Genomic DNA, 26,733 nt, shown 5'->3' with positions numbered 1-26,733 from the left:
GCTATCTTTTTGATGGGATACTTGTTCTACTGTATAGGGCAATAGACTGGCAGACAGGAAACTGTCTGCTCGTCCCAGCTCTTCTGCTCTGCTCTGCAAGAAGTCGTGAATCACCTCACAGTCCTGTTTCCATCATTCCTCCATCCTTCATCAGTTTGGTATGTGTTGGCTTTAAGATGTTGAGAGAAGTAAATATTTTTCTGCTTGCCTGTAGGCTGCTCAGAGCACTTATCTTTTTCAGTTTCTCTAAGTGCTAATGAAACTGAAAATGAATATATTTTTAAAGCTTATATAAAAGAATTAAGAAGGCAATTTAAACTTTTCCTTTGTTGTTCTTAAGTATCAAAATAGGTTTGTCAATTCATGCCCAGTGATATAAAGACTCTACCGTGCACATGCTACCTGAGCTCCAGTCCTGAAAACAGCACTCACTGTCAAACCAACAGGACTGGCCAAGGAAAGTAGAGCTAAGCATATGTGTACATGTATGAGGTAAAAGGGCTGTCGTTACAGGCTGTTGTACTGGTGTTGCTGCAGCTGCTCTTTGCTTGTTAGATAGCAGGATTTCCCACTGCCAGAACCAACTACCTAGGACATAGTAACCACAAAAGCAACAACAAAAAAATAGGACATTTTTAATGAAGCGAAAGGGCTTTTATAATTCTAGAAGTCTTTCCAAGTCCTTCTAAAACTTCAAATAAAATTTTACCTTATTTTGACATTTTGACAGAGAAATAAGACAATTTTTGCAAAAATAACAGGAGACAGAGTAAATTGTACACTTAAGTATTGTAGAAGCCAATTCTTCTACAGAATAAAATATATGCTGTATGCATACATTCAGAAGTGCTCAGCTGTATGGTCAAGAATCAGTGTGCAGATAATTGTTCTTCAGCGTACGAGGTCCCTCAGAGTTTGAGTTATGACCTACATATTCATTTGCAGCTCTGATATTTAGGCAGTTTCTCTTTGGAGAGAGGGACCAGCGGACCAGCGTCCTGCATCTTGTCCTGTGCAAGCCCCTGCCATTACCAAAGGGGGGGAGAATTTGAGGAGAGCATGATGGAGAATGAGCCTAAAGGGGGAACAGCCAAGCCAATACACCCATGGAGATGGTGCGTAGGTGGAGAGCAAGCTCACAGGAGCCATGCAGGATGGCATCAGCCACAGTTTGCAGACAACAGCCTAGATGAGGGTATTGTTTGGACATATTTGTCAGACTAAAGTTAGAGATTAGCTTCATATATGAATATATACTGAACAGCATATGCCTGTTTGCAAGTTAACCCTGGCTTTATTCATCATTTCCTTACATTTATGTAGAGATATAAAGATAAAGATAAAGATGATAAAGAAAGATTATGAAGTGACTATATGCATATATGATCACTTTGTAATGTATTTATACATATATATACATAAAACAAAGTGATAGAAAATGATAGCATTCATGTATTCTGTGTAAATTTAAATGCATCCTTTTGTCAACAGGTCTCCCCAGAATAGTTGTGCAAACAGTGTATGTCTCTCTGTCATGCAACTGTGGGTAATTAACATACGCAAAACACTACAGTCCTGCTAGAAGCTACCCAGCCCTCTCCTGAAATTTAGGCTCTATTTATTTACAACAAAATAAAGTGGACCCTTCTGGAAAGAAACATAGCTTTGTGGCTGCACCAGTGCTGTCGCACAGATGCTTTAAATCTTTTATATCTCCCAGACCTCCAGGGGCTGGTGTTGGATGGTATTGAGCCAAGGCCAATAAATAATTTATGCTAAGTAGCAATTTAGTTGTTTGGCTTGGGGTAAAGAAATCCAAGAAATTCATAAATAAAGTTCCCATTTTTGCTGTGTTCCAAAGTTAATTTATGTTACTCTGCAATTAACTAACATAAAGGTGAAAAAATATGACAGGCCTAAGGTAGAAAATAAAGCTCATAAATCTGCCATATCTTAACTAGTGGTGCTTTAGTGATAGTTGGTGCTTGCACTTGGTTTCCCGTTCATCTAATTCACCTGTATTTGCTTGACCCAAAACAATGTAGTAATTGATTTCTAATAGTTCCCCTTTGAAGTAAACAAGCGAACCCAACATTTTTTGCTCTGTCCTTTGAACTAGAAAGTAAGTACTAGATTTTGGCAGATGCTTTGGCAAAATACACAGAACTGGTAATGTATAATGTGTGGATAAAGTCTGGTCATCAGATAGTCCCTGCATTCAGTGGACTGTATTTAAAACCAAATCCAGTTATTCGTTAATGTCCTTTATATATACACACACATTGCACTTCTATACAAATGCATAGGATTTTGATGTGATACCTGAATTCTTCCATTTGACCTAATACAGATGTTTCCTGCCAAAGGCATGACTTTTCTTCAGCATCATTCATTAGTCTATTGGCACTGTGTGTACTGTTTAAAAGGACACTCTTCCATATATGCAAGCGTGTGATGGTTGCTTTCATTAAACACCATCACTGCATCGGGAAGAATAAAATGATATAAATATCTGCTGTAAGTAATGTACAAAATACAGAAGTTGGGTAGACTGAAGGAATGAAAGGCAAAAGACTGGATTCAGGTTGTTCCAGGATGAAAAGGCTATGCTTGTGTTTTCTGCCTGGATATATGCTGTAAGCTGTTAACCATAATATTTAGTGAAATTTTGCAATTTGTATTGTTGCATTTAGAACTTTCAAACTGCCCATCTTTCTAGTGGGAAAGGGTTAGAGTAAAATGGTGTATCCCATTACTTTCACAGGTTTTCTTACTCACAAGAGGAATTCTGACCATAGGCCCAAGGAACTTATTTCAAGGAGGTTGTCTGTTATCTATTTCTACAGAAATAGATTCTGACTATCCGTAAATAGAGAAAAATTGAAACACGATTATGCAACAGAGGAGGACCAAGACCTCTGCTTCTCTGAAGCACTGTGCAGTCACTGATTTCAGTGAAACTACATTGATTCAAAGCAGCTTAATGTCTGGTATTTTCAACTTTAAGACTTGTCTTTGCAATTACTAGTAGTTTGAATGAGTGCATTCAACATCCTTCCTTTCAGGATGCAAAGAAAGGGAATCTCCTTTACCCCCTCAGTTTCACTCCTGCAGAGTACAGTGTTGCAAACATTCCTCGCTGAAATCAATGCCTTCTTATAACTTCAAGGAGCCTGTAAGCTTCAAACCTGTTCAGAGGTGAAGTGGCACGGAAGAGTTCAGGCTCAGACACTCAGATACTTGGCTGTAGTAGAAAAAATATCTCCAACCATTATCCAAAAGGGTCTGGTTATGAAAGAGATTGCATTTGCTGTGATAATGGGACCAGCTTCACTATCCACTGTAACATTTGTTTTCTTTTTCTGGAGGTTTCTGCGTGATGAAGATGAATTTAGCTCTTTACTTCCTGAGATAAAAAGAAAATTACATGATTGATTTCTCTTTTAATTGCAATCCAGAGTATCTTGATTTCTGACTCTCACTTTTAATCATGTTCCAGGCAGTGCTCTCTGTGTCGGTGGCACAGAGGAGCTGTGGGATTGTTGCATGAGTGAGTATGACCCTTTCCCCCTCTTTGGCAGACTATGGACCACAGGGCCTGGGCCCTGGAGGAACAGTCCTAAACTCTCCTAGAGTCTACTTTTTAGAAACAAATTTCAAATTTGCCAGATAAGAGTTTGGAAAGGACCATGTAATTTATTTAATGGAAGACAAGGTGTGAATCTACTCATTAAAATTCATAATGAGATGCATCTGGCATCTTAACACTTCTTACTATTCTGCAAATAGACTTTGTTAAAGGCCATTTTGCTCTTTCTAGCAGGACTACATGGCACAGATAAAGGGTTTTGAATTGCAGAAATGAGAATACGTTTTCAAGTCTATTACCTCCAATTTCCAGTCATTAAATGATTCAGTGGGAAAGTTTCTGTTTTAACTTTAGTGACCTCTAGCAGGGACACCAAGCCAAAGTGACTCTTGAAGAAGACTGTAAGTCCCACATTTTTATGTGTACATTTAGAAACAAATAGAGGGATGGCTAAAAAGCAATTCAGCCTGTTCCTCCCAATCTCACTCAGATCAGATTTCAACCAAAATAACGTTTCCTCTAAATAGCCATTTGTCAATGTAGTGGGAACAAATGAGCAGCATCATTCCATTCTTTGCTGAATAGGACTCCCTCCACCTGAGAGATGTCCATCACACTGGAGACTCAGTGAAGGAGCCAAGGGGAAGCAGAGAGCTTTCTACCCTCTGGAGTGAACTACCATCAAGGTTAAAGGATTCGGGGTGCTCAAAGCACATTTTCCGTTCACATATCTGGGTCTCACTTCAGTCTCTGGAGCTGCCAGAGACTGATGCTCTACATTTTCCTCCTTTCACTGCTGCTCTACATTTTCTCTCTTAAGAAAGTCAAAGGGAGGTTAGGAGGCAATTCAAGCCCTGAGCAAAACAGCAAAATGGTTTTACCCTTCCACCCCTCCGTACCCCAGAGGCAGTGGGGTAAAGAGCTCTTCTGCCAGCAGAAGTTATGGTAGGGGTCTTCTCCACCGACTTGGGCAGATCGGACAGGAGTGTCCCGTGTCTCTCCCTCTGCTCTCCTATCACTCTCTGGAAAAGTCTGTTTCTCTTGAGTGACTCTTAACAGTCATTCACTAAGTGCTTGGTTACCTGGACTTCTAACATTACACTGATGATGGAGGGTAAAATAACATAAAATCAGAAATGTGAAGCAAAAAGGAAGGTGCTTCTCCAGATGCAGAAAGGTCAGGAGCATTAGTAGTTCAGGAGCATGCATAACCAAGACTGGGTATGCATGGAGTTACATATAGATACATAATTGTGGGAGTTTGATCTTGCAAAACATGTTTTTTATATTTTAAATGGATGCCATGTGGGATATATTTGCTTACAGTCTTAGAGATACACTACATCTCCAACACATCTTTCTTAATTTAAACATTTTCTGAGTAAAATAGAGGATTTATTCCACAGAAAGTGCTATTGGATAGCTCATGCATAAATTTGTTCAAACTTACACATATGGCTATACGTATCTCCAGCTGATTTCAGTGAGGCTGCTTTGTAGGAAATATACCACCCACGGTCACCTGCCGTCTAGTCCCATGCTAGGTTTACATAGCAGAAAACAGCTTCCAGTAGCCTTATGCAGAACACAGGTTACAACGGTCACTTATCAGGGTGGTATGATGTAATTCACATCGCAGATTTATGCATCAAGCATCCTGGTGAAGCTGGTGCTCAAGTAATAAGGGGAGCTAGAGAAAAATACGCAGACTGTGTCATTTACCAGAAAGAGACTGGATGCCAGCCTGGAGCTCTTGTTGAGAGCTCCTTCTCTGTGGAAATAGGCACATGTAAGAGACAATCTGAATAATCCATAATAAAAAGAGTTGTGAGTTATATTTTGTCTCATAGTTTGTTGGCCTACCCATTTCATTACTTACTGCAGTTTTACTGGTGATTCTGATCATGTTCCTTTCTGCTATGACATGAGATATTTAAAAATTATTAACCTCTGTGTAGATTCTCAGGTCTCACACATCTGCATGCAGTAAGTAAAGATTACACATTAGCTGATCATTGCAATATTTTTGAGGTTGTACCTTTACTGTACTGAGCAACAGGAAAGCTAATGCAGTCACTCAGAACAGCGAGAGATTTGCACAATATGCCCTAACCAACTATCCAGTTACTGAGGAGGGAAGTATATACATAAATATCAGCCGGTGCTGGTAAAGGAAACTTAATTAGTAATATTAAAGAGTGGTCATCATAGTAAATGTTCAGAATTCAGTTCATTTATGCTGCTTTCACAGCATCTGCTCAGGACTCCATTAGTAAATATTTTTAAAAAGAGGGTCTTCCTTCCTTCCCCTTTGACCCTTCTTATGTGATATTACTAAAATAATTCACTCATTTTCACAATTCCCTCTCAATGTATACTCAGCTTCTGCTTTCAGCTTTTAAATAAATACTGTATATCTATATACCCTCTCTGGTAACAACTCAGCCCTGATCTGCTGTAGAGCAGTGGAGCAGATCAGGACTATATACCTGCAACTTAAGCAGGACATCTTCTTGTGTGGAGATCACTGTTATGTTGAGCAGTGGTGTTTTAGGAGCAGGACATGTGTTTTTGAGGAAATGAAGGTGCACATCACCCATAGTTAGTCTGGCTGCTTTCACAGTGGTGCCTACATTACTGAAGAAGGGTAGAGGAGAAAATAAGCTTCAACTGCATGGACCTATGCAGAATGAATTGAGAAAATTCTTCCTTACGAATTCACATAGGTGTATTTAATTCTTATCATGTTCTTATGAAAACAGAAATACTTTCTTCCATGTAAGCTTCTGTGTCCTTTGGAGGTAGAATCTTGACCCACCTGAAGCTAGTGGAAAAAGTCTATTGAATTAAGTAAAAATCACAGTCAGGATTTCATACATGGGAAATAAAAACTGTTATTTGCTAAGCCCTGTGGTACCACACTTCGTTGGTGCAACTTAGCATTTCAGAGACTTTTGCTTGCAAACACAACACTAATGCCTCTGGTATTTCTAGTGAAAACCACATTTTTGGATACAGATTTTTGCTCCATGTTAACCATAGTCCTGTATTTCTTATGGTTGTATATTCTAAAATCAAGACAAGAATTTTTAAAGAATTTAAAGTATTTTAGCTAGTAAAATCTAGCGGTTTCATTTTCTCTCTTCTAGGAAAACAAATTAAAAGCTATACAATATATTCAGTGATACAGAATGTGACAAGTGTGCTAATAAATATTAATAAAATATGTATTAGAGATGAGGTATCCCTCACAACTGCAATTTGCCATAGAATCATTGACATTAAAGGTGTAAAAGATCCCCACATCAACTCATCCAATTGATCCACTGTGCAAAATCATACATATCAAAATTATTATTATTATTGTTTGTTGAATTTAATTCAGTTCTTTTTCCATTTTTTCTAAATTACTTAAAAGCTAAAAAGAGGTGATCAGATGCTATGAAGTCATATGGAAAATGTTCACAAAGCATGGATTTTCTCTAGCCCAATTTTAGACATCTAAGAGTTGGTCTTCTACTCCAGGCCAGTTAGTTTCTTACAGTGAAAAAGGAAAGACAGGTCTCTTTGGGCAATCATTCACGCCATTCTGATGTGGGTGTCTAGTGTCAGTGAGAGGAGCTGCCTTCTCAAAGTGCCTTTCCATCTTCATTGATTAGAAAGAGAGCTTAGGTAACTACGCTACACCAGGTACCAACTCTTAGATGGCTAAATTTAGGTAACGTATATTCCATTCAAAGTGATTTTCTTTTCTGTTCAGGCCTTTTGGAAATGGCTAATTAAAAATAATAACAATTGTAACAATCCTTTCATAATTTTTCAACTATTTCTTCCCATGGGTTGTTCTGGATTATTCAAAAACATCTTCAGCTGTTTTGTTTGCTTTCCACAGTGTGCAAGCGGCTGTGTAAGTCTCACACTGTTGTTTCATTTTCCACCTCAGTAACTTTAATCAGAGCTATCTCTGAAGACCATGGAGCCTTTCCTCTGCACTGACCGAGTGCCGATGGCTCTTGCTAGATCTGTTCCAGCATGGGAATATCCTTGGCTTTTTTAGGACTCCATGTGGCTATGGCACTTTCATTTGCAGAAGTGAGGCCTAAGCATTTCTGCTCATATAGTGACTTGGTTATTTAAGGAAAGTCAAAGGGAATAAGAGATCCCAAAATACCCGTGTTGGCCCAGACTAATTTTAGCTGTCTAAAGATTAGACTGTCTCAGTGGTCAATGGGAAGAGAGCAAAATCTCCAGGCAGTGGTTTGTGCCTTGCTAAGGTTGCTGTCGGAGGTGTCAATGAACCTCAACAAGTCACACACTTTCTCTGTTGATGCCTAGCTCAAAGTGAATGCCTGATTTTTAAAGGGCTGCTGCGAAACGAGGTGTACCCACCACCCTGCTACCCTTGTGCCCAATTCAGCATGACTTTCCGGGGTCTGGAGAGAAGTGAAGTGAATCCCACTGCTACTACACTGAACACCTGACTAAATGTATCCCAGCTTTACTATCAAGACCTATTTATCTGCTATATTTAATGTTTTATTGGCACATGGTAGAAACGTGGCTCTGACTCAAAGAAGTTTTTCTATTTTATTAGAATCCACCCTGTGCTTTTCCTATAAGTATATTGCCTACAATTTTTGTAAAAAATTTCAAGGACCCTCTATACTGTAGTTGTGTTCTCCTAATGGAACTATGATACAAAGATGGCAAAATAAAATTGGTTTTCCAGTTTTTCCCCTTCTTCAGCTGCAGACACATGCAACAGCCCATGATACGACCAGTATTTTAAATATCTCAGATCGACCTTCAGTGTAATACTCTATCTAATCATATCCAGAAGCCCACCATTATTATTGTTATTGTTGTTACTATATTTATCTTTACTGCTAAGTTAACATCAGTCCTGAAAATTAAATTCTTTTCCTTCAGTCCATGCTGTATGTGCTCAGCACGTTGTTGATCTTTGCCATTACTTTTTGTAAATGGAAAGGGCCATGTCTTCCAACACACTTTTTACCCCATCAAATTCCCTGACAGCATAGAGCAAAAGAACTCCTAATTTACAAAGATTTCAGAATTCATGCTAACTCTGAGTCTTTCAGGGCTAAGATGTATTTGCTATCATTTCCCCACCTTTCTCATAGAAAATTCTGTTATTTTTTATATATTTCTTAGTTATGGCACAGTCCAAAATTTGGGTCATTATCTGTCTGGGTTTCTCCCTCTCATTTATCATCATTTTCTGCTATGTATCTGTCCAGTTGTCTTTTTCTTTCCTTTAATTTCTATTTCATGGTCCCCAGATAGAGAATGAAATATTAGGTTTGTCAAGCGTATATCATTGTTTAAATGCCTGGAGATGATGGGTTAAACAGCCCAATCAATGAAACAAACCTCCAGTGCATTGCAGCTACTGCAAGTGATGTTCCCTCTGGCTGTTTAAGACCTACCAAGTCAATAACCTATTAATATCATACTCTGCTAGGGTCAGCGCCAAACAAGTCACACGTCTTTTCAAGGCATTCAGCTTATGGGTGGATTAAATGGAAGGCTGTTGGTCCTTTGGTGGCCCTAAAAAAATTGTATTTTTTTAATCTTCTTGTGAGATTAAACCTTGTTGACTGTGAAATAAATTAAAAATTAAAGATGGATCAGATAGTAGTTACTGTAGCTACATAAAATCATAGCTTAACACAAACTGCACCACCAGTAATTCACATGGAACCATCGCTCCTCTTTAGAATCTGATTATATTTTACTGCTATGGACTGCAAAATAAGTCAGCAAATGTGACACTTAATTTGCTCTCTATATATACTGTGAGAAAATGTTTAGACCTATCCCTGAATGGAGCAAAGTTCAAAGTCTTCTGTTTTTATAATACGTCCAAAATAGAAACACGGAGTACAAATAGGTAAGATGCCATTTAAAGTACCATCTAGCATCACCATTTACAGTCAGTTATTTTTCATACAAAAACCATTCCAACCACGAAAATTTAGGGCTGAATTTTACCCAGGGTGCATTTTTAGGTAATGGAAGCTCTCTGCATGCATCTGGATAAAACTTTTTGCTACTATATCGAGCTGTAATTCATTGCATGAGCCTGCAGACCTCACCATGATTAGTATAAGTGGTTAATAAATAGTATGCCAATGTGAAAAAGGGCTGTAAGACCTCTTGAGAAAGCAACATTTAGCCTGAGCTTTGTAAGCATAAGCTGGGATATTCCCAGCTCCGAAACAGGTGTGGCTTGAGAAATTTTTTTTTAAAAAATATCCAAAACATATCTCAGCAGGTTCTAATCAAGAAGGACTTTCAGTCTGAAATGATCTGTTGGATTAATTTGTCCCCAAGGTTGTACCTGGGGTTTGCATTAGGTTGTCTACTTCCAGGCCTGTTGTGTCCCATTCTGGACTGGAACTGGAAAAATTTTTTCAGACTGCCTTGTCATGAGCCTCTCCAAGTATGAGCACAAGAAAGTTGAGGCACACAGCACTATGTCATTGGGAAGGCATTGCTGGGAGGCATCAAAAGAGATCTCACTGCCCTCCCGCATGTCATTAACCACTCAATTCAAGGTGGTTAGCAGGAAAATTAATCATCTTCTCACAGGTTCTTGCTAAGGTCACAGAATCAAGGGGCCTAGGTCGCTGCACATGTCCTGTCCAGCCCCTGTGGTCTTGGAGAATATTGCCACTACAGCCGTAAGTGCAACAGGCATTTTAATTGTGCCCTGGGAGAGTGCTGTATTACTGGATGCAGGTGTAAGAGAAGCATCCAATTCCAATCATGATCCTGTACAAACATCGTTTTCAAAACACAAGAACTGAAGGTCTCTTACTTGGTAGAGTTGTTTTTCATTCAGGAGGTCTTAAACAGAAACCAATGATGAGGAGGGGAGAGAGAGAGCTGAAAATAGGTGCAAATTCATTCCCAAATCAGGCCTTACGTCTGATGCACCCTTGAGAAGAGTGAACATGAAAGTATTGAAAGGTTGGGGCTCAGTCCTGGAAGGCAGCGACTAATTCAGTCTAATACAGCAAAGCATTATGTTCATACAACATTTAATGCCAAAGAATAATTTCACTGGCTTCGGGAATGAATGCTGAATGAATGCCAAACCAGTGGTTAAGGTCTCCTTGTAAATATTCTTCGAGGCTCAGTCTCTAATTAAAAATAAATAAATAAAAAAGAAGCCAGATCAACACAGAAAGCAAAGAAATAAACAGCACATTCAGTCTTCTCCTCATATGAGAATTTACACAGGGTTCAAAATACATTGGCCCAAATTAAGCAGAAAAGAAAGAAAAAGTACCTATCTCATCCCTGATTATAAAAGAAGAACTTCAGGGGCTCGCGGTAAAGCCTTCTGGCAGAAAGAAACTTCAAAATCTATCCTTTTTTTCCCTTAACTGAGAACCCCCTTTGAAGTACACTGCAAAGGATTCTGCCTGTCCCCAGAAGCCCTGTGCAGTGCCGCTAGCCATCAGCTCCCACCACTTCTGAATTAACATCCCACAGACACTCCGAAGGAGCAGCACACCTACATTTCCTAGAAAATAACTTATTTAGTACACGAGCTTCTGTTACCCACCAGGCCAAAAGAAAAAGCACTGTGCCCCTTTGGTATTATCCCTGATCCCCAAGAGGAGGGATCAGCTCTTCCATGAAACATCAAATAACACATTGCAGGCACAGTGGACTTGTGCGTGTGTGTGACTAGGTTGTGTAATTTACACAATGCTCCGTGGTAGAGTTTGGGGCCATGTCGCTTCACTGCTGGGAAGGTTTGTTCTCTGCATCCCTCCAAAGCTTAGCATTTGTGAAAGCATTACAACAGCCCAAATTTCTCACCTTTTTGTCAGCTATGCTGGAAGATTGGTCCATCTCTTCACACTTCCATTTCTGGTTATTAGCTGGACAAGGGCAGCAGCACCCAGTGCTCATGGGGGCTTGTTGGGCTCCATTCAAGAGGCAGATCTCTCACGACACCCACTGCAAGGGCCTGCTCAAAACTAGCCACAAACTTGAGATGTGTGAAATTGAGTTAGGCAAATGGTTCATGTAGCCCAGTTTTGTTTTCTGCGGGAACAACCACCAGGGTGGACTTCAGGAAACAAACAGAAATACAAAATTGTCGTATCCTGGGTAATGGCTAAATATCCTTCTCAGATGCAAAGTGTCTTCTGAAACCTAGAAAATGAGTGATTTTTTCCTGCCCTGCCACATAAAATAAAAGTTACTATCAGTACGGTTAATTTATACTGACTAATACCAGGGTGTTTGCGTGAACAATAAATCCTTTCTTTGGATCCTCCCAAGTTCTTGGCCTCAATAGCATCTTGAAGTAGAGCCAGTGGAAGTTTTCTCCACCCACCCAAGGGAGCAGGGAAGTCCTATTGCTAGTGCTGGTGCCTGTTGCACCAATTAAAGGAGCAGAAAATGTATTCTGGAAATCTCTACAGAGCAGTCAAGAAGGTCAACTGAATGACAGCCAGGTCTTTATGACTGAAAGTCTCTGTGCTCCTTTTACCCACACAGGTATTTGCCAGGTCGCCAGAGAAGGACCAAGTAAGACACCTCAAAGTCACCTCATTAGACGCTCTCTGAGGATCAGGACCTTCACTGTTATAGCTTAGCTATACCACCACGCAGTAGATCAACACTGAGATATGTTAAATGAGGATCTGCACCTAAAATGTTTTATACCTCTCTGTCATGGCTGCCTTTGCTCCAAGGACTACCCATGAATGCGGGCACTGGCGGTTGACAAAGGTCCTATAATAAATAAAGGCAAAATGTTTTAGTCGGTTGCCAACGTTGTGTCTTCTCGATGGCAGGAAATGCCCAAGTACCATGTCTGAGTCTTTCAAACACAACAGGCTCCCTCGCTTCCCATTGCAAGTCAGTGATAAATCCCTCATGCCTCATCTTCCACTCCTCTCTCCCAAAACAGCTGGCACCAAAGAGCAGTCCGTTCCCACAGGCTGTTGCAGTCACAGGGATTTAAGAGTACACCACCACCCCTTCAAATCCCACTCTATGTGTTTTCCAAATATCGCCATGTCCCTTTGCTGGGATGAAAGCCAGGTACATGCAAGCAGCTGAGATCTACTGCTATTTTCCTTTTGCATGTTATTTGCCAAATCTATTAACTGCAATCCCAATCAGGCAGAACTAAACCTGCCCTGAGAGTGCGGTGGTGTTTCCAGTAAGACCAAGTCAGTGAATGATATGTTTATATGTGCTGTTCTTCTTGATCCTAGAGCTCTGTTCAACCTGTTGGAGTTTCTCTTGTGAGTCCCGTTTTTCTGCCTGCCTGCTGCCTTCCCTCATATCAGTGCAGCAAGGCCCTTTCCATGCTGGCTCATGGACTCTTGACTAAAGAGCTATAAGGAAACATGGTCCACAACAGTAGCATTCAGAGGAACAGTTAATCCCATCATTAAGTTTATCTTCTCATTAAAGTTTTTCACATCTGAAATATATGTCTTTCATCCAGTTTCTAGGAAAATAACGAGCACGTGGTAAGGATAGTATGAAAAAAGGAGCCCTTGAATCCATGTTAAAATAGTGCGCATCACTTCGATTTCCACCTGACTTTGGAGTTCTTTTCTTCCTCATTAGTCTTCTGTGTAATCCCCAGTATTGTCAAAGTTTTGTGGTAGTTTTTTTTAAATCCATATATCAGCCACAGAAATATGTTAAGATGAGTGTTTGGGGAAGGGTCCACAAAAAAAAAACCCTGAATCAAACATTGAACTAATCAACAACATGAATACTCTAGAGTTTGATTGACTGAGGATATTAAAAGAACATAATATAAATACACGTCATCACGTTCTGATCCAGAATGACCAGGTATGATTTCAATTTAAGAGTTCAATTAATTTTGAACTGTGTTCTCCAAAACATACTTAAATGTTACCAATATGTGGTATTCTGTCTTTTCAGAAATGGCATTTTAAAAAATCACACATTTGTATTCCATAAAATAACCTATATCTAAGGTTTTTCAGATGCTCCACAATAGTTTTATGGACATAAAGCAGGATTTCTAGAAGTGTTCAGTCTTCGTCTCTTTGCTGTACAGTTAAAGTCAGAGCAAATTTTACCCCGTGTTCATTGCACACCCAGTACAACATAATAGCCAGTGGCAAAATCTAGCATTTAAGAAAAGCTGTAACTTTATCAGGCAAACAGCTTCTCCTATCTCTGCTCCCATCGTAGTACATGGTGGAAAGCTAAGTGAAAGGTGGTCCTTACAAGCATGAAACAAACATAGAGAAGGCTTATCTGCTCCACAGTATTTTTTTTTCCCTTCTGCAATTTATTATGGTGTTTATAGGGAGATGCTTTTAAATATTAGCGTTCTAGAAAGCAAAGCAGTGGCAGATCTCTTTGTAAGAAAAAGCAAACTACTTCCAAGAATTAAGCAAAATAAACATGTTTGGTCAGTGTGTCCTCTGTCCCACCTGATGTTGGCATTTCTGCACAGTGAAAATAGGCGTTTTATTCTGAGCACCCCTGAGAACTTCTGGGGTTAAGGTTCTGCTTCTTACAGGGAAAATCAGCTGATGACACTTCAGTAAAGGGTTGATTAAAACTCAGCTGGGAAAATATTTATTGTTCACCTTGTCCAGAGGCAAGAGTCTCGGTCAGAGTCGTGGTTCAGATATTGCTCTGTCAAGGATGGCCAGGAGACTGTCAAGGTTGGCCCTGGGAGTCTGACACCGAGAAATGAGGTCTCAGGCGCTTTACCTTGTGCCAACACAGTGCAACTCTGCCATTCAAGGAAAGCTTTTTCTTTGTCCCTTTTTATTCCTCTTGAAAATAAAAATGGAACCAAATCCCAAGTAAATCCCAGGAATACAAACCCCTGCTCATTTAGGTGTTTGTCTGCAGAGGAGAAAAAACTGAAATAGCTATTTCTGATTAAATATCTCATCAGGGGAATAGATGCTGAGGGGAGACATGAGATTTCAAAGGAAGGAGGCTTCTCAAAGGACAAAAATGGGTCACCTATCATGAGGCCCTAGGCAGCTGGTGTGCCCAATGCGTTTGTCAGTTCCAGCTCTGGACTTCTCATCTTCTGGGGAACAAACAAGAAGGGTCCATACCCTTCTGTGTTGGTACAACTTTGGCCTCTAGTTCTGCATAGTAACAGTCATGGTGATTCAGATGGAGTTGTTTCAAGATAACCAGTGCCTCCTATTTGCATCTGTACAGTGGTGACACGGTGGTGCATGCATTGCATGTGTTTTGTCTTCATATATGCTTTGTATACTGTTTTATTGAAAAGTAAAGCAAAGCAAAGAGAAGAGAAGAGGAACAGGAGTTATGCTATGACCTTTCCTGAATGTTCTTTTTGACAGGTATCACTAATGCATTATTTTAAATCCAAATATTTTTGTTATGTACAAGTTACAGCAGCATCACTGGGAAAAAGCCATGTCCACAGCACTGGCTACAAGGTTTTGTACATCCAGGGTTGTCTGGGGTTTTTTCTCTTCTTGTGCTTTATACTCAGCAGATTTTGATTATGATGTCCTTCTTGTATTAAAAAGGAAGCTGTTGTTGAGTGTAATGTGTATAATGACACCACTTTCATTGTAATGCAGAATGCATAACTTCAAGTGTTTGCAACACTTTAGCCAGTTCCTTTCAAATTGAAAACAGACACAGAGCCTTTCTGAATGCAACCTGCTAGGTCCAGCCACCAATCTTGTGGCTGACATCTCTACAAACAGCTCAGCATTCACCAAAGTTGAGGAAACTTCTAACAGCATCGGTCTTCAGTGCCTCAAGTTTTAAAAGTAATGTACAAATGGTGATTTCTTTCATAAATCGCATTAAAGCAAAAGATTGGTTTTCCTAGGGAGAGAAGCATGGTCATTTTTCACAAATCGAAAGCATCTGGTCCAAACAGAGTAGTGCATTTAATATATCACTATTTTATTCATGTCATTTGTAAACAGAAAAATATCCTTGGCAATGTCAGTATTTTTTCTCCTCTTTTGCCCTTTAAAAAATGCTTGTAAATTAAGCTTCCCTCTGCATCTGTGAGCTCGAACTGAAGGGCAGAGACCCTCCGAGGCAATACGAGGCACACTGTTTTCACACCCAAACCTCACCAGGGACAGGTTGTATGGACTGAGCCCCAGGGGATATACTCTGTATCCTGTCTTTCCAGAGGCACTATTCTTCCAGTGGAAGGATAGTTGGGAACTCTCCCAGTCTCACATCAGCATTTTTCTCTCCCCACTCAATGGGGGACTGTCCATGGGGGAGAGAAATCTCCCACCAGAGGCTGAGAGCCCTGAGCTCCCCCAGCTCAGAGCCAGGGTAGCACCTCTGCCACCCACAAACATCAGCACCTAAAAAGCAGCACTGTGCCAAATCCACGCGGCACATACTGGAGGGGTCACTAAAGTAACAAAATGTCGGGGGAACAATTTGAACAGAGGGTCACCATCCATTTGCTTGGTCCCCAGTTTCTAGAGGCTAGTGCCCAGGCCCTGGAGAAGAGCTTCCTAATGCATAATACAAAGTAATGGGTGGGACAACCTCAGTAAGAGAGTTGCTAGCACAATGTTGCCAGGATCTGTTTTCTGTTCATTGTCATTCAATACCTTTAACAGTGCTCTGGAAGAAAGTATAAATCATTTGCAGTAAAGTTTACTAGTGATTCAAAGTTGGTGAAGTCGTAAATTAATGATAGAGGCAGGTCAGTTAAACAGAGCAATCTAGGTTGCTTGATAAACTAGTCTCCTTTGAACATCAGAGGTTATTGATATTTCCAAACATGTTGTAATGCATCTCAGAATAAAAAAAAAATTAATTTTAGACTCACAAGGTGCAAATCCCTTGGCCTGGACTGCACTGACCCTAAAAACCCACTTAACACCCATATTATATACCATCGCAAATCTCCCAGTCCAGTGCTTTGGCTGTGAGGAACAGTAAATTTAAAAGCAGAGGAATATCAAACAGGGAAGTGAATTGCATCTAAACAGCACCACTGAGAACATTACTGGAATATTGTCCCCATTCCTTCAGTGACTTCAAAAAAGATGTAGGAAAAATGTGAAAAGAATCCAAAAAACTATTACAATTCAGTCAGAATTATGGAGTATTCCACTCTGTGGTAAGAAATAAGACAATTCAGTGTGTTCAGTTTCTTCAAAGAAGGGTAAAGGCAAATTTATGATGCCTTATAAAGCTCTACCTGTTGAAAAGAAGGAAACTTTGCTGGCAGCAGATGGCTTTCTAATGCAGCAGAGGCATAACAATCAGAACCTGAAAACTTAATCTTCATAAATGCTGATTAGAAATAAAGGACATTTCTTTAACAGTGCCATTAATTAACCAATTGAACAATTATAAAAGGATGTGGTAGGCTTTTGAACACCATGGAGTATTTATCTGTGCATTGCAGAAATTACTAATGAATATCTCCAGATAGCCCCACACAACTCTGAGGTTAGACAATCAGACCACTTCCATAAATAGATGAATCTCTTGCCTCCTCTTGTTGCCAAAAGAGTCATTTCTCATTGTGCCATTGTGCATACCTTAGTGTATTAATCCAGGCTCTAAGAGCTACAACAGAAATGCATTGCTGTTGGGTGGGGTTTTTTTTATTTCAGTGTCATTTCAGTCTGAAGACCCTTTGAAAATACAAGAATATGCTTTTTCTTAATATTTTAGGAGAAATTGAAGCCAAGGATTTGTTCAGGGAGGGTTGTGCCTTTCTGAAAGGAAAATGAATATATTGGATAGAGAATAATCAAATTCTAGAAGATGAATAGTTGTTTACCTGGTCAGGTGGGGAAGGAGCTGTATCTCCCTAGGCATACAAATCCCCCGCTCACAGTAGGTGCACAGGGAAGGCAATTGCATAGAGAGGAAAAAATTTGGGGGGTCTGTGTGTAACTTAAGCACGCTCAAGTCACTTGACAAGTGCCACAGAAAAGCTTAACTTTGTCAGAGTACTGATGATGAAGGTTTCCTAAATTACAGCATTTGGGAAGGCAGGTGAGGGTGATGTAGCCCTGTGGTCCGTTTAGGTGCCTGAACATACAAATAAACTTTGAAGGTGTCAGTCTTTTAAAGTTAGCTGTACAGTAACTCAGAGCTTGTCCTCTCACCCCTCTGCCCGGCTCCCCTCTCCTCTCGTAACTAAGAACATGTTGTAAGACAAATTGCTGTAGAGAGCCTATCTTTTAATCAGGCTCTGAACTCTCCATGTAACTGTGTGTTTGCTGGATTTGATTTTGGTTTGCATTTTCTTTTCCCTCCATAAAATACTCCAGGGATATCAGGTACCTAGTCTTCAATGGGTTGGTTGGTACTTGATGTCACTGGTCTCAGAGCTATTCACTGTGAATAATGTTTGGTCCTTTTTTATTTTAATTGCTGGAATGGCTGTGGATATAAGTTGCTCGACACAAAAGGGTGACAAATAATGATGAAAGACACTAGAGTGCTCTCATGTGTAGCTTGGACCAGAAGGAGAAAAGAGATTATTGCAGCTAAACTGGTCACATGGAATTTGCTGGACCTGCCTGCTCCCACCCCCTCCAGCCCCTCTCCGGGAATAGTGCTCTTACAAGCTAAGAAAGACACAGTTGGCACAAAAAAAAAAAAAAAAAAAAAAAAAAATTGATCCCATTAACAATGACCTTTAGAAATTTCAAGGACATAACGCTGCCTTTGTGAAGTGTAAACAGATGCATTGTCAAATAGTTAAAGAACAGAATTGCTCCTGGATCTGTCATTTACCTCCTCAGGAACTGGAGCTCCAAACCGTAAAAAGCCAGGAGGAAACCGCAGCAGCATGATTATATAGTTAAAGAGACAAATACTTATGTTGGTCTTCTCAGCGATTGATATTTCTATTATATTTTTAATTAACATTTTAATCCTTTAAAATCATTTTAATCCTCGGGAAGCATGTTACAGAGTGAAATCGTTGCTATGAAAAGTGTCAAACAGATAATAGCTAAAATTAATGGTTTTGTGATATATCAAGTTTTCAAATTGTTCTTTTATTAAAAGAGCCTGACATTTTTCATTACAGCGAGTAGGGCTTTCTGAATAAAAAGTGAGCGTGTACCCCAGATTACAGAACATTTAACTATTTGCATGATAAAGTCCTTGTCCCGGTTTTCCTCCTGTTTGAAACAGTTGCCAATAGACTAGATAAATATCTTTTGTGGTGGCAGAGCGGAGCGCAAACCAAGGTGTCCCAGTCTCCTCCTTCCACTCCTTCTTGTTTTAGCCAGAGCTCTTTGTAGCCCCCAAAGCCCTTTGCGAGGACAGGGCTTGCTGGGGGGTTCGCCATGTGCTCCGCTCAGCTGATAATCATTGCACGCCCATGTCAGGGGCTGCTCTCCCTCCTTCTTGGCTCAGAGTGTCATTGGCGGTTTTCTCATTTAAGTGGTTAGAGGCAACCTCTGAAAGGCTGTAACTCATAATAGGATAAATAACTGTGTGCATAATTGCGAAAACACTTCAGTAAGTGGATACAAGCTGCTGTGGACCTCATCTTTAGACCTTTTGAAACACACACACACACACGCAATTCCTTCTTTCGTCATCAAGCTCTTCCTTTCTAACATCTCTCAATGTGGTACACACAGAAGCTGGCACGCATAAACTGTAAATCCCCTACTTACTGGGAGCCATCAATAGTTATACGTACAGACTGTGACCCAGAGGAAATGGGATCATTGTCTCAAAAATAAAATAATAAAGCAATTCCTCTAAGAACTAGCCTTTTCTTAAAATCACTTTGGTATTTGGTCTTTAATACGTCATCTTGTCAAACAACATGCTGGTCCAACAGTAAGCAGAGTCCTCTTTCTGTGGAAGTTTTACAATGTTTTTCTTGGATGTGGTTACTCCGCAGGTTTTCTTCTTTCCACGTTTTCTTCTTGAAATGGAGAGTAAAACATTTCCTGGGGTAGTAAAAGAATGCTGAAAACTAGAGAATGAGTGATCTCGTTAAAAACTGTTGATTGCCAGCAGATGTGCTGCTGGGTATGTGCTGGATAATGCGGTGCCTTTTGAAGAGGTCCGTCTTTTGTGCTGGGGAGGCCTGTGTAATAAGCAGAGTGTAATGAAACCACAAGTAATAAGCTGCCCAATATTTAATGTCTGGGGTCACCAATTAAGGCAATGTATGAAACGTTGCAATGAAATGTTTCCCCAACCCACCCTGCCTCTGTTTGAGTGTACAAAGCTCAATTAGGCACTCAAGCGAGCCGGTAAGAGTTTGGAGATCTGTTTTAACAGAAACCTGCATAAATACTTTAAAGCATTGGGCTGATACTCCAGGAGATGTGGTTTACTGTCCGTCTCTGCTACTAACTTGCTCAGAGCCCCCGGACACATCAGTTCCTCCTCTCTCCTTCCCAAAAGGAGAATAAATGGCGTTTCAGTTCCCTGGGACAACTCTGTGACTTGTCACACACAGCCGATGTGAGGCAGGCGCACTCTGGCTGTGCATGCATGCTCACCTCCATGCCCAGGGGACCCGGGCTCTGCAGGGGCTGCGGCACGAAAGGGTGAGGGCAGTAAGCTGGGCACAAGAAATGCCCTCTTGGAGGGCACATGAACACAAAACTGGAAGGACAAACAGCCAGATTCACAGCTGGTATCTGTCTGTCACCGTTTCAAATGAAAGTCAATCATAACCCAATCCCGTCACCGTGAAGTCAGCACTAGATCTTTCTCAGGGAGTCGCAGCATGCCCAAAACCTCCAGCCAAATTTAGCCCATTTTAGCCCTAACAGGGAGCCATGTGCCACATGGGTCCTTATGTCCACGCTGCCTGAGCTGCGTCGGCCTCCAGCTAGTTTTCTGATGATGTCAAAGTTGTTGGGTTTGACCTCAGGAGCCATGTCTGGTTCAGGATCCTGGCAGCAGAGGTGTCGTCACCACCAGTGGTGCCACAGGAGCCTGGCGAGTGGAAGCACCACCAAGCCCCGGGTTAAACTGGGGAGTCGGGGGGCAGGCAGCAGGTCACTTTCCCTGCAGGCTCCTTGAGTCTGGATTTTGGTACCCCCTACCCTTTCAAGGTCAATGCAGTGACCTTGAGGGCAGGCTACAAGGTCTGTTTATTTTCCCAGGCTGTCTCTTGCAGTGGGAGTGGGGCAGGGGGGTGAGAATGGCAGGGAGAAGGTAGCATCCTTGGTGGGGGGAGGCGGGGGGGCTACTTCTGCTTGTGGCCGTACACAGCTTGCATCCCAGTGTACAAAACTAATTAAGACACTTCCTGTATTAAATAATAAACACTCATACATTGAAATCAGGCCACAAAATAAGAAGTAGGATAAATCCAATATTGCTAATAGTAAAATACTTTTTTACCTAGACAGAAATTATTCCAAAGTCAAAATGAGGAAATAGTGATGTGTTGGCTTAAAAAAAAAAAACAAATCCATTTTTTTCCTCACAAAAAGTGCATGTAAGCTATAAATCCTGATCCGCATTAATTAAATTTCACTTTTAGAAAACAGTGGTGCAAATTCCCTTTAATCCACGATGTCTGACTTAACTGGGGGGGGCGGGGGGGGGGGGGCGAATTTCTTGATTCCCAGCAAAGATCTTTCTTGCATCCACTACAGAGCCTTACTCTTTATTCCTCCGTACAGTGAAAGAAATGCGAGGGGTTTGAACGCTGGAAAAAAAAAAAGCAAAGCAAGGAAAAAAAAAAAAAGCCGCCTTCTTTGTGTCCTTATCTCTCCCGATGCGTGTTACATGTTGCAGCAAAGAGCAGGGGCGCTGAAGCCGAGCCCAGAAATCCGACTGGATTTGACGACGCCCCCAGTAAACAGCGTGGCACAAAAGTCCATTGTGCTATGAGATAACTGCGGGGCTGAATGGGGGAGGCTGTCACGGGGGGGATTGTTGGGCCAGTCACCATCGGATCACAGTCGAGGCCTGAATTCCTTTATGGTTCATCAGGGCCTGTTGGTACCACAGAAAGTGTCATGATCCTTTTTTTCACTGGGGCCAGATGGTGTCCTTTTTTGAGGCCTTCCTAATGCCCGGTTTTCCACATGTAAAACTCCTGGGAAAATGACCTAACTCACAGCTGCTTAGTGAGGCTTGAGCAGGTCTTTAGAAAGACTTCTGTCAGGAACAAGGCGGTCGTACCACTCTGGGGGAGCAGGGGGAGGCCGCCGCCACAAACCTACCCCTCGCCAGCTATATTTAAGCAGAAATAAAAACCCGCCTCGCCAGCACCAGCCCGCGCGGGCCGCGGCCGCGGCCGGCTGAAAAGGTAATGTCGCCAAGCAGCTAACTGCCAGGAGGGGCTGTGGTGCCGGCGGCGGCCGTTTTCCCTTCCCCGGCGAGCAGATGGCCTGAATAAAAACGTAGAATGTGGTCCAGAAGGGTCGGGAGAGGACAAAAAGTGAGAGGTTCCTCAGACCGCGGCCAGCCGCCCGGGGAGAGGGGAGGGACCCGCCGCTGAAAGGGGTGAGGGAAAGTGGAAACTTTTGATGTCGGTAGGGTCGCATTTGCGAGCACGCTGAGTGATTCCCTGAGGAACGGCGGTACCGCAGGTGTGATACTTATAAAGCCCGAAGCCTTTTATATTAATAAAATAATGCCTGGCCGGAGGAGCTCTCTCAAGGCTGCAAGGGATGCAAAGCTGAAAAGCTTCCGTGGTGGTGCTTATTTTCCCCAATCAAGGCATTAGCAATAATTATCTTGATAACTTTTAGCCACAGTCATTGACCTTTTAGCCTCCACCGTACATCACTCTATCATCGGGATGTTTTCACTTGCCTGGCTTTGCCAGGGAATTTTTTGTTGTGGGTTTATGAAAGCGTCCGTATCCATCCTTTGCAGCTGAAGCACTTTGTTTCCAGCATTGCATTTGTTTAGTCTGTCAGTGTATCTGCGGATATTTCAAGACCCGCTACACCTATCCTACAAGTTCTCCGATGGTATTTTTCAAAAGCCTGCACATAAATACGCTCAGTAAAAATATTAAGTCAATTTTATTTTACTTGTTCTGTGACTGCTTTAATCCCGGTGTTAAGTACATTTCCCCTCACATATTTTAAAGTTTAAAGTGAATATGGGAAGCTTCAATAGCATTTCTTTCCTGGACATGGCCATCTGAGGAATTAAATAGAGCTGGTTGAAAAGTAGCTATAATTGTTCAGGGGAAATTGGAGAGAGAGGAGGCTCTCATAACAATGTTATGTTTTTTCAATTAAAAACTGAAAGTCAAAATTGAACAATTGTGCTAAAACTCTTTCAGTGCTGATACTTTAAAAATCAAATTTGGTTTCAAATATTTAATTTCTGAAAAAAAATGCAAAAAGATGCTTACTCCAACATTTTCCATTTTCAGACTTGCAGAGAACACTTCTATGAATGTTTTTCTTTTTTGGCTAAAATCTTTTTTTCACTTTTTTTAGTTCAAGCAGAATCCCAATCCTCATTTTTTGATTTTGCTGTCAGATCTGAGCACAAAAGAAATACACCATTTGATCTCAGGTAGGTATTGTTCACAGGTTTCTTTCTGCGCTTGTTAAGAATACAAGTTAACTTTGTTACAGACTATACATCCAGGGCATAGAAAGATGATACAAAAGAAAACAAGTAATTTTTCAATCTCACCGTCTCAGCTAAAAGAATAAAAGATGGAAGAAGTGTATGTAAAGATGCTCCTAGTTGCTCAGAGGAGGGCCGTTTTTCGGTGCTGTCTGGGTATGAAACTTACTTAAACAAAAACAACCTGAAAGTGTTTGGCCATCGTCATTCTGGAGCATCTGCCTTTGACCCAAAAACTACTGACATCCATGAGTTTCATTTCTCTTTGGTAACTTGCAGATTATTGATTTTATCGTTTGCCTGACATTTCACAGTGCATTGCCTCACTTACAGAAATGCTCAGCATTTACGCTGTGATGTGAACTGTCATAAAGTGAGGTAACATTCCATAAAATCCTAAGGGGAAAAACACTTTGATGAGATGCAGTCCAACTTGGAAGGACTGTATTTTTTCTCAAGCCGTTCTAAGCTCACTCACCCTGAAAAAGCACATTTCAGAAGGGACAAGATAATTTTAAATAAGGACTGCTGTTCGAAAGGAAAAAGGAAAAGGATGAATTCTTTTCTTGTAATGTGAACAAGAGTCATTATCAGTGTGTAAGGTAAAAAGGAGTAAAATGCACAGGTATTTGCTGTGCTCCGTTTTCAGCAGAGCAGTGAAGTTCAAGAGAAACAGCTTGTGCTTTACATTTTTGATCTGCTCATTCCCCTTCTTGTTCTAAAATGTATCACTCGGCCTGAATGCCCCCAAGAAATCAGGCAGAGGCATCCGGCACGTACTTAGGATCTGTGTCTTGCAACAGAAGGAGCCCGAGAAAGAGAGCCAGCCCTTCTCCTGCTGGGTCAGTCACATGCAGTCAGGCTTTTGCATAGAGCTAGCCTTCTGTCTCCTTCCTTTCAGGGACAGAGTAACATTTTGTAGTGACACAAAGAAATTCTTCCCTCTCTTAATCATAAAGACCCACAGCACTAGATCCTCTTTATCAACTGCTCTTTTCTTATAGGATACGATATATTTTATTTACATATGAATTGATCAGTTTGTCCGGCAAACTTGGAAAGCTCAGTGGTTCATGAAAACATAAACCACGCTACTTGTAGTCATTGCTGAAACTTGAAGAAAACAGCTATCGCGCTGCTTTGCTTAACTCTCCATAATCTATGTCCTATCCATTATACATGTTAGTATTGTGCCGGGCTCATAGATGGGATGTAATTAGTTAGATTTTGTGGGTGACAAAGCAGAGAAACAAACTACAATGAAATTATAACCGCAGATGAAATCCCAGTATTTGGCCATGTTCTTTTTCTTTTTGGAAAAAGATCCCTGTAAAATGTGCGGCTTTTCATTGCCTGTGAAAGTGGCTGTGCTGTTTGTGAGAGCCTGCAAACACATCGTAGTAAGCTTTCAAAATCTCTTGTCTGTACCTGCAGGTGTGCGTAAGATACCAAAACGCATTTCCTTCCAGACTCTGCTGTCATTTCTTGTACTTTCCATATGCTCCTATTAGCACGATGCAGCTTACCAACAACTGCATGGCTTGTAATGTAGCAGAAACCACGACAAAGATAAACAACAGGGAGATTTTCTGGCTTCGTGAGTTTTCTTCCTAGTCCAATCGGAATCTCGCAATTTCTCTTGGTCTGGTAATTGAGAAGCACCAAATGAAATTACTAGGCAGAATTATAAGACAAACAAAAGTACTCCTTCACACACGGCGTACTCGGGCTCCTTGTACCACCTAATGCCTCCCTAGAAGAGGATGTGGAAGCCAAATGTGCTCAAAAAGCAACTACAAAAAGCCAGGAAAGAAAAGTCCAGTGGATACCACATCTGTGTCAGGAATTCCTAAATTATAGATAGCTGAAAGCGGAGAGACTCTGCCATGGGAAGGGTCACTCCGTGCCGTCCTCCTCATAATCTTTCCCTAAGCAGTTATTACTAGACACTGTCAGGGACAGGAGCAGGAGGACCTTTGGTCTGACTCGGTACAGCTGTTCTCTTGTTCCTCTGTTCTTATTTTATTCCAGCAACAAAGTCTATTTTTATTCTTCTCCCTAGAACTGTGGCCAGCACACTGGAAAGGATTTTACTAGGAATCCAGACTGCTGTGACCTTGTTTGTGGTACTCACGGGGACACTTCTTTTCTTTCTTCTTCTGCACAGGGAAGCTCTGTCAGAGGCATTCTCTGTCTTCCCCAGCTCAGGATGCTGAAATGCATTACAACCAAGAGGCAATAGACTCATAGGCCTTGGTGATTGTCCGGTAGGCATCAAAACAACATTAATGTCATAACATGTGGTAGTTCAACTAAAAAGTAAGGATGGCTCCTCATCAGAATGTGTCTGTCACCAGATATCTTATATTAAGAGCTTTAAAAAACACACTTATTTAATTCACAGGAATGATACGTCTTAAAATAACCTCAGTGTGTAGGATTCCTTTCCTTTCTGCTGACATGGATATCACTAGAGGAAAATACGAGTCTGAACATCATGGTTAAAGTTCGTCATAAATGTGTGGATCTGTTGTGGAAAATGCAAAATAATTAACCGTCACACACGTGAGTCCCCACTCAATCCAAGCAAAGGACCAGGCTTAAATTCTGTTTCAGCCTTGTTTCCCATCTCACATTTATGACAAAAGCCCATGTCTAGCAGGGAGCATCATTCATTACTGGATAAAACCATTCAGTTTTATTCTCGGAAGAGAATGGTTATAGGATGTGATGCTGACCTCTTCACCAGCAACTTCGCAGGGCACTCAAGAAGCGTATCAGTAGTACGCTTCTGATGTGTGCTGGGGATAGATTAGCTCCAGAAGGACTCTATCTAAATTTGCTGTTCTCCAGGACAGCACAGGGGGATTTAACCTCCGTGCTGTGGTCTGTTTGCAGTAGGACTGCGCAGGAATTCCTGCCTGGTGCAGTCAGTGCCACGTCTCGTGCTTGGGCAGAGAAGTGGGAGTAAGCAGGGAGGCGGCACAGCGAGGGCTGGAAGCAGAAATGGCTGAGGCAGATGAGTTGCGTGCTAAGCTGATCTCCATTAGGGCTAAGGCAATAGGTGGGCAGCACGATTCCCACGTAGCCCCAGGTCTGACCTGACGCCAAGGCCAGAGCAGTCCTTGCAGCCCCTGAGAAGTGGAGGCACAAATCACATTTCCTTAGTGTCTGCACGAGTAGCGCCGTGTACCCAGGCCACAGGTCCCTCGCTGCCGTCGGCAGGCCTGTTTAGCATAGATGGATCATGGCAGTACTACAACCTTCGGTCTAATGCCAGATTAAATTTATAAGAAATGTAACGCAAACTTTGAGAACCAATGAAGAGTGGTCCTTAGTCTCTGCACAAAGTAATACAGTAACCAAACACATGCACCCTTCAAACCCCAGACTTAATCCAAATGTGCTGGAAGTTGTCCTAAACCAAAACCTCAGCACTGGCTGTCTCCAAACTTTGCAGAAGCCTGGCAGCAAAACCATGGTTTTGGTCTCTCTGACAACTTGACAAGCTCCCATATCCAAACAACCAAATTTAGGAAAGCCCGGATTTCCATGTGAACACT

The sequence above is a fragment of the Gymnogyps californianus genome, chromosome 3 (assembly GCF_018139145.2).
Source record: "Gymnogyps californianus isolate 813 chromosome 3, ASM1813914v2, whole genome shotgun sequence".
Classification (NCBI taxonomy): Eukaryota; Metazoa; Chordata; class Aves; order Accipitriformes; family Cathartidae; genus Gymnogyps; species Gymnogyps californianus.
Note: the sequence above shows the minus strand (reverse complement) of the source record.